The 10,048-nt window shown below is 22.8% G+C and overlaps 1 non-coding gene across 1 annotated transcript; it reads right to left on the bottom strand.

Annotated features, from left to right (window-relative positions):
• Nucleotides 1-5,000: 5,000 nt before the first annotated feature.
• On the bottom strand, nucleotides 5,001-5,119 carry LOC123304091. The gene has a single exon (XR_006536143.1). It is a non-coding gene; the product is annotated as a 5S ribosomal RNA (ribosomal RNA).
• Between the last annotated feature and the right edge of the window lie 4,929 nt (nucleotides 5,120-10,048).

The following is a 10,048-nucleotide window of genomic DNA, read 5'->3' as shown; positions in this document are numbered from 1 at the left end:
AATTATTAATAAACATAGTTTAATATTAATTATTTCAATCATACAAAACAATAATATTTTTAAGGTAAACTTAAAAAGTATATATTTTTATTTTTTATTTAATATCGATTTATTATAAATTATTAGTATATAAATAATTAAAAAATTTAATATATAAATATATATATTATAGTATAAGATTTCATTTTTAGAAAAACTTTTTTTGTCAATAATGAAAACGTATTATTATGAAATGTGTTAATCGAACATTGACAAAATATATTTCATTAGAAAATACTTTTATTTATGCATTAATATCAATAATTAACTATTAAATTAATTTTTTCATAATTATATAAAGAAATTTTATACTGATATAAGTATTTATATATTATAATATTTATTTTAAATATAAAAAAATTTATGACAAAATATATTATTAGAGTATTTGTTGAGATTAATATAAGATTATTTTAAATAAGAATTAATTTATATAATTATTAAAATATTATTAATTTTATGTTATGTAATTTTAATAAAAATAAATAATAATAATAATAAATATACAAATTTTTTAACAATTTAAATTTTATATGATCTAAATAATTTTGTTAAGTACGATATGAGAAATCATTGTAAGCTTCGTTAAGAAACTTTGTAATATAAAATAATAATAATAATATTAAATATATAAATAAATAAAATAAATTTGATATATATTTTTAGTTCATTCTGTGTATAAATCAAAGGATACCGAATAATTGGTAACGGATGCGATATATTATAGTATCGAGTATTAAAACATAATATATAAATTTATCTTGTTATTCAAATTTTTTGTTACTTAACTTATGTATTTAGAAAATTTATAATATTATTTATATAATTGACATAAAATCTTATAAATTGAAATTTTATTAATATGTATCAAAAGAAGAGAGTAACGTATTGATATAATATCAAAGGATACTGATTATTTAAATAACGAATACGTCATATATTGTTTGTGTAACGAAGTTCACTTGGCCATCTAGTTTAAAATAACATTTTCAATAGAAAGTTTATATGCTTTTTTTTTTTTTTTTTCTTTAATTATTAAAAAAATAAATTGAAATTTAATTCAATCAAATTTTATAATAATTTTAAAAAAATTTTTCCTTTTAAAAAATATTTTGTGATGTTGTGATAATATGTATTAATACAAGTGCATCCTGATACTTTTATCTCTAGTAAAGGTATGAGTATCATGAACAGTTTTGTTATCTAATGATATTATTTTGATAATATTTTGTGTATATTCTTATAATATTTTGTCTAAATATCATCATAATACAATATTATTTTGATAATATTTTATGAATATTCTTATAATATGTTACCTAAATGTCATCATAATATGATGAATTATTTCCATAATAACATATAAAAAAAGAAAAAAAAAAAAAATCATTAATTTATAATTATTTAAATTGATTCTTTAAAAAAATATTATAATATATTATTTATAAAAATAATTTTTACTCTTATTTTAAATAAATTTGTGGCCTTTTATTAAAAGGCCTATGATCGATGTATTATTATTATAAAAATTAATGCAATGTTTTTAATTTATGCTTTCTTTTCAGTTTTCTTTGGTAATAACACTGCTTGAATGTTTGGTAATACACCACCTTGAGCAATTGTTACACCAGATAATAATTTATTTAATTCTTCATCATTACGAATTGCCAATTGTAAATGACGTGGAATGATACGTGTTTTTTTGTTATCACGGGCAGCATTACCAGCTAACTCGAGAACTTCTGCAGCCAAATATTCCATAACAGCAGCCAAATATACTGGGGCACCAGCACCTACTCGTTCAGCATAATTTCCTTTTCGTAATAATCTGTGAATTCTTCCAACAGGAAATTGTAATCCTGCTCGGCTTGATCTTGACTTTGCCTTTCCCTTTACTTTACCACCTTTACCTCGTCCAGACATAGCGAATAAATTTATTTAATTAATACTTTTTTTTGTAAATATAATCACACAGATGTGTACGTTACGGGGATTGTAACATAAATGTTTAAAATGTTATTTGGGTATTTTAATTTATAATATTTATAAAATATAAAACTTTAAAAATAAACCAATCACCTTATAGTATTATTTTCAGCCAATCAGAGAGTAGTATTCATTTTTATTGTTATATCCATCTTCGCGTATATAATACGCTAGTTGTATACACGACACGCTCATACATATACTGACTGGTGTTCTGTAACTATCTGTGTATATTAATTGTTTGTAACAATGCCACCAAAAACAAGTGGAAAAGCAGCAAAAAAAGCTGGCAAAGCTCAAAAAAATATATCAAAGAGTGATAAGAAAAAGAAGAGGAAGCGCAAGGAATCATATGCAATTTACATTTACAAAGTATTAAAACAAGTGCATCCTGATACTGGTATCTCTAGTAAAGCTATGAGTATCATGAACAGTTTTGTTAATGATATTTTTGAACGTATTGCTGCTGAAGCATCACGTTTAGCACATTATAATAAACGTTCAACAATCACAAGTCGGGAAATTCAAACCGCAGTTCGATTATTATTACCTGGTGAATTGGCAAAGCACGCTGTTAGTGAAGGTACTAAAGCTGTTACAAAATATACAAGTTCAAAATAAATAAATCGAAAATATTATTTAATTGATAACATAAAAATACATCAACATATAAAAATGGCTCTCTTTTTAAGAGAGCCATCAAATTTTTTAAATAAGAGTAAATTATTTTTATATATACAAAAAAATAAAATAAACAATTATTAATATCATATTTAATATAAAATTTTATATATTAATAGCTTGAATATATCTATTATTAGTATATCAATATTATTAATTTTAAATATAATAAAGGATATCGCGGAATATATATCGTAAATCAGTGTAATGCAAATGCATTACATTACCTTTATTATTTTCATTTTACATTTACTACTTGTTTATGTACGCTTATAATTATTAGAAAAATATTTTTAATAATTTTAAAAAATAAATGAAATAATAAAAATTTAATAATAAATTATTTATTGAAAGTATAAAAAATGGTATAGCAAAATCTTTATTTTCTTTGATTAAGGCGAAATGTTTTATTAGTTATAAATTCGATAATCTCCTATCGATACTTGTTACTCTTAACTTGTATATATAAAAAATATAATAGTATATTAATTTATAATAAAATTTTTTCAAAAATTCAATAAGTTATTGTAAAATAAAATAGATAATATACAAATTATAAGTTATTATTGCAGATATATTACAATAAAAAAAAAAAATAAATAAAAATATTTGGTAATGTATGTTATAAACAAAATAATTTGTTGTAAACAAATTATATAATATGTTATATTTATTAACAAATTTATTTACTCTTATATAAATAAAATTAGTGGCTTCCCAAAAAGGAAAGCCTGTTTAAATTTATCGGATGTATTAAATATTCTTTAATAAATTTACTAAATATTTTAAGTAAATTATTATATTTTCTTAACCTCCAAAACCATACAAAGTACGACCTTGTCGTTTTAATGCATATACAACATCCATAGCTGTAACTGTTTTACGTTTTGCGTGTTCAGTATATGTAACAGCATCCCGAATAACATTTTCAAGGAATACTTTAAGTACACCACGTGTTTCTTCATAAATTAAACCAGAGATACGTTTTACTCCACCTCGTCGTGCTAAACGACGAATTGCAGGTTTTGTAATACCTTGGATATTATCACGCAAAACTTTTCTATGACGTTTTGCACCCCCTTTTCCAAGACCCTTTCCACCTTTTCCTCTGCCAGTCATTTTAATAAAAAATTATTTACAATATTTTAACGAACGGATAACACGTGTGTTAACCTCACAAGTATTGTAATGTATGTGAGCGCCGGTACAATTGTGCCTTTTTATATAAAGCATTAAAGATTTTTTAAGCCACGCCTATACAATTTGATTAGTCCATACTCTGATAGCTATCCAATAGGATATGACAACAAAAATTTTGAAATTTCATATAAATATAAATACAACACATTTATTTCGCATTTAAACATTTGACTTTGTAGTATCAAATTGTCGAATATAATTTTTAAAATTGTGTGTTTTTTTGTAAAAACATTATTATTTGAAAATGGCTAGAACCAAGCAAACTGCACGTAAATCAACTGGTGGTAAAGCACCAAGAAAACAATTAGCAACGAAAGCTGCACGTAAAAGTGCACCAGCAACTGGTGGAGTAAAAAAACCACACAGATATCGTCCTGGTACAGTAGCTTTACGAGAAATTCGTCGTTATCAAAAAAGTACTGAATTGTTAATTCGTAAATTACCATTCCAACGTTTAGTACGTGAAATTGCACAAGATTTTAAAACCGATTTACGTTTCCAAAGTTCAGCTGTTATGGCATTACAAGAAGCTAGTGAAGCCTATTTAGTAGGTTTATTTGAAGATACCAATTTATGCGCAATTCATGCAAAGCGTGTTACAATTATGCCTAAGGATATACAATTGGCAAGACGTATTCGTGGAGAACGTGCATAAGCGTTTTAAATGACAATTTAAAAAAAAAAAAACAAATAAGAAATATTTTCGGTCCTATATATAGGACCAACATATATTATTAAATAAGAGTATATTATTTTTATTAAAAAATATATATATATATATATATATATAAATTATTGAAATAAAATTAAACATTATTAAAATTTTGTTATAATTATAAGCGATTGCTATTTCTAAAAATAAATAAATTTCATAAAATTTATATTATTTTATATTCATTTGAAATATTAAAAAAACTTCTCGCTTTAAAGTAACCATGATATGAGTTATAAATGCAATAAAATTTTATACAAAAAATAATATTTATTTGTTGACGAATAATATAAAAGGTTTACATTTCTAAATAACATATATTTATATATGGTGTGTAAAAAAAAAGAAAAGAAGAAAAATAATATATATTTTTAATATAAAAAGGCAACCGCACACAGTGTTCCCAAGCGGTCACCCATCCAAGTACTGACTGTGCCCAATGTTGCTTAACTTCGGTGATCGGACGAGAACCGGTGTTTTCAACGTGGTATGGCTGTTGCCAGTAATAAATGAAAATTTTTACAAATATATATTTTTCATAAATATCATTAATATTAAAGTATATTATTAAAATTTTCAATGAAGTAATCAATTTAAATATATACTTATTTATTATACCATATATTTTAAATAAAAATGCAACCGCACACAGTATTCTCAAGTGGCCACCCATCCGTGGTACTGACTGTGCCAATGTTTCTAAACTATTATTTTATAAAATATTTATACAAAAAATAATTTACTCTTATCAAATATTAATTTGTGGCCTGTATTAAGGCCTATGTTATTTTCATTTTTTAGCAAAAATAATGATATATTTCAATATATTATTAAAGTAACAGATCATTTCTTTTTTGGTGCTGCTTTTTTAATTTTTGTAGGAGATGATTTGGCAACAGAAGCTTTCTTAGCTTTTGGTGCTTTCGGTTTACGAGCAGGGCTACTTTTGGCAGCGGATTTTGTACTTTTTGCTGGTTTTGCTTTAACTGGTGCTTTTTTTGATGCCGCTGATGATTTTGCAGTAACTTTTTTAGCAGCAGTTGATGATGATGGAGTCGCTTTTTTTGCTTTAGGCTTTTTGGCTGCCAATGATGTAGTTGTGGCTTTCTTTTCTTTTGGTGCCCGTTTACTTTTAGCACTCTTTGCTGAACCTTTTGCTCCACTTTCTTTTTTGGATACTTTTGATTTAGCTGAAGAATTAGATGAAGCGGAAGCAGCCAATTTGAATGAACCAGATGCACCTTTACCTTTAGTTTGTACCAAGGCTCCCTCAGTTACAGCAGCTTTTAAATATTTTTTAATAAATGGTGAAATTTTATCAGAATCCACTTTATAATTTGCAGCTAAATATTTTTTAATTGCTTGTAATGATGAACCACCACGTTCTTTTAAATTTTTAATTGCGTTAACAACCATTTCTGATGTACGTGGATGTGTTGGTTTTGAATGTTGTTTTGTACGTTTAGCACCAGAAGCTGTTGCTTTTTTTGTTGGTGTTGTAGAAGCAGCAGTAACCGCAGTTGCTGCAACAGCTGTAGAATTTTCTTCGGCCATATTTTTTTACTTTATAAAAATAATGTATTTATTATAAATATTTAAATGATAAAATATAATAATTCTATCAAATAAAAAATAAAGGTTTTCAATTATATCATTATTCACAATAATATAAGTCCCTATGTAAGTCAAAGTACCATGTAGAAAACACATAAAAATTAAATAGTATTTCTAATTTACTGTCGTAGTAAACATGATTTATTTTTTCAATTTCTATAATATATAAAATAATAAATTATAAATTTAATAATAATATTTATTTTATAAATTAAAATATATTTAATTTTTTTATTAACAATTATTAATAAACATAGTTTAATATTAATTATTTCAATCATACAAAACAATAATATTTTTAAGGTAAACTTAAAAAGTATATATTTTTATTTTTTATTTAATATCGATTTATTATAAATTATTAGTATATAAATAATTAAAAAATTTAATATATAAATATATATATTATAGTATAAGATTTCATTTTTAGAAAAACTTTTTTTGTCAATAATGAAAACGTATTATTATGAAATGTGTTAATCGAACATTGACAAAATATATTTCATTAGAAAATACTTTTATTTATGCATTAATATCAATAATTAACTATTAAATTAATTTTTTCATAATTATATAAAGAAATTTTATACTGATATAAGTATTTATATATTATAATATTTATTTTAAATATAAAAAAATTTATGACAAAATATATTATTAGAGTATTTGTTGAGATTAATATAAGATTATTTTAAATAAGAATTAATTTATATAATTATTAAAATATTATTAATTTTATGTTATGTAATTTTAATAAAAATAAATAATAATAATAATAAATATACAAATTTTTTAACAATTTAAATTTTATATGATCTAAATAATTTTGTTAAGTACGATATGAGAAATCATTGTAAGCTTCGTTAAGAAACTTTGTAATATAAAATAATAATAATAATATTAAATATATAAATAAATAAAATAAATTTGATATATATTTTTAGTTCATTCTGTGTATAAATCAAAGGATACCGAATAATTGGTAACGGATGCGATATATTATAGTATCGAGTATTAAAACATAATATATAAATTTATCTTGTTATTCAAATTTTTTGTTACTTAACTTATGTATTTAGAAAATTTATAATATTATTTATATAATTGACATAAAATCTTATAAATTGAAATTTTATTAATATGTATCAAAAGAAGAGAGTAACGTATTGATATAATATCAAAGGATACTGATTATTTAAATAACGAATACGTCATATATTGTTTGTGTAACGAAGTTCACTTGGCCATCTAGTTTAAAATAACATTTTCAATAGAAAGTTTATATGCTTTTTTTTTTTTTTTCTTTAATTATTAAAAAAATAAATTGAAATTTAATTCAATCAAATTTTATAATAATTTTAAAAAAATTTTTCCTTTTAAAAAATATTTTGTGATGTTGTGATAATATGTATTAATACAAGTGCATCCTGATACTTTTATCTCTAGTAAAGGTATGAGTATCATGAACAGTTTTGTTATCTAATGATATTATTTTGATAATATTTTGTGTATATTCTTATAATATTTTGTCTAAATATCATCATAATACAATATTATTTTGATAATATTTTATGAATATTCTTATAATATGTTACCTAAATGTCATCATAATATGATGAATTATTTCCATAATAACATATAAAAAAAGAAAAAAAAAAAAGAATCATTAATTTATAATTATTTAAATTGATTCTTTAAAAAAATATTATAATATATTATTTATAAAAATAATTTTTACTCTTATTTTAAATAAATTTGTGGCCTTTTATTAAAAGGCCTATGATCGATGTATTATTATTATAAAAATTAATGCAATGTTTTTAATTTATGCTTTCTTTTCAGTTTTCTTTGGTAATAACACTGCTTGAATGTTTGGTAATACACCACCTTGAGCAATTGTTACACCAGATAATAATTTATTTAATTCTTCATCATTACGAATTGCCAATTGTAAATGACGTGGAATGATACGTGCTTTTTTGTTATCACGGGCAGCATTACCAGCTAACTCGAGAACTTCTGCAGCCAAATATTCCATAACAGCAGCCAAATATACTGGGGCACCAGCACCTACTCGTTCAGCATAATTTCCTTTTCGTAATAATCTGTGAATTCTTCCAACAGGAAATTGTAATCCTGCTCGGCTTGATCTTGACTTTGCCTTTCCCTTTACTTTACCACCTTTACCTCGTCCAGACATAGCGAATAAATTTATTTAATTAATACTTTTTTTTGTAAATATAATCACACAGATGTGTACGTTACGGGGATTGTAACATAAATGTTTAAAATGTTATTTGGGTATTTTAATTTATAATATTTATAAAATATAAAACTTTAAAAATAAACCAATCACCTTATAGTATTATTTTCAGCCAATCAGAAAGTAGTATTCATTTTTATTGTTATATCCATCTTCGCGTATATAATACGCTAGTTGTATACACGACACGCTCATACATATACTGACTGGTGTTCTGTAACTATCTGTGTATATTAATTGTTTGTAACAATGCCACCAAAAACAAGTGGAAAAGCAGCAAAAAAAGCTGGCAAAGCTCAAAAAAATATATCAAAGAGTGATAAGAAAAAGAAGAGGAAGCGCAAGGAATCATATGCAATTTACATTTACAAAGTATTAAAACAAGTGCATCCTGATACTGGTATCTCTAGTAAAGCTATGAGTATCATGAACAGTTTTGTTAATGATATTTTTGAACGTATTGCTGCTGAAGCATCACGTTTAGCACATTATAATAAACGTTCAACAATCACAAGTCGGGAAATTCAAACCGCAGTTCGATTATTATTACCTGGTGAATTGGCAAAGCACGCTGTTAGTGAAGGTACTAAAGCTGTTACAAAATATACAAGTTCAAAATAAATAAATCGAAAATATTATTTAATTGATAACATAAAAATACATCAACATATAAAAACGGCTCTCTTTTTAAGAGAGCCATCAAATTTTTTAAATAAGAGTAAATTATTTTTATATATACAAAAAAATAAAATAAACAATTATTAATATCATATTTAATATAAAATTTTATATATTAATAGCTTGAATATATCTATTATTAGTATATCAATATTATTAATTTTAAATATAATAAAGGATATCGCGGAATATATATCGTAAATCAGTGTAATGCAAATGCATTACATTACCTTTATTATTTTCATTTTACATTTACTACTTGTTTATGTACGCTTATAATTATTAGAAAAATATTTTTAATAATTTTAAAAAATAAATGAAATAATAAAAATTTAATAATAAATTATTTATTGAAAGTATAAAAAATGGTATAGCAAAATCTTTATTTTCTTTGATTAAGGCGAAATGTTTTATTAGTTATAAATTCGATAATCTCCTATCGATACTTGTTACTCTTAACTTGTATATATAAAAAATATAATAGTATATTAATTTATAATAAAATTTTTTCAAAAATTCAATAAGTTATTGTAAAATAAAATAGATAATATACAAATTATAAGTTATTATTGCAGATATATTACAATAAAAAAAAAAAATAAATAAAAATATTTGGTAATGTATGTTATAAACAAAATAATTTGTTGTAAACAAATTATATAATATGTTATATTTATTAACAAATTTATTTACTCTTATATAAATAAAATTAGTGGCTTCCCAAAAAGGAAAGCCTGTTTAAATTTATCGGATGTATTAAATATTCTTTAATAAATTTACTAAATATTTTAAGTAAATTATTATATTTTCTTAACCTCCAAAACCATACAAAGTACGACCTTGTCGTTTTAATGCATATACAACATCCATAGCTG

The sequence above is a fragment of the Chrysoperla carnea genome, assembly GCF_905475395.1.
Source record: "Chrysoperla carnea chromosome X unlocalized genomic scaffold, inChrCarn1.1 SUPER_X_unloc_2, whole genome shotgun sequence".
Lineage (NCBI taxonomy): Eukaryota > Metazoa > Arthropoda > Insecta > Neuroptera > Chrysopidae > Chrysoperla > Chrysoperla carnea.
This window is presented reverse-complemented; position numbering and strand designations above follow the sequence as displayed.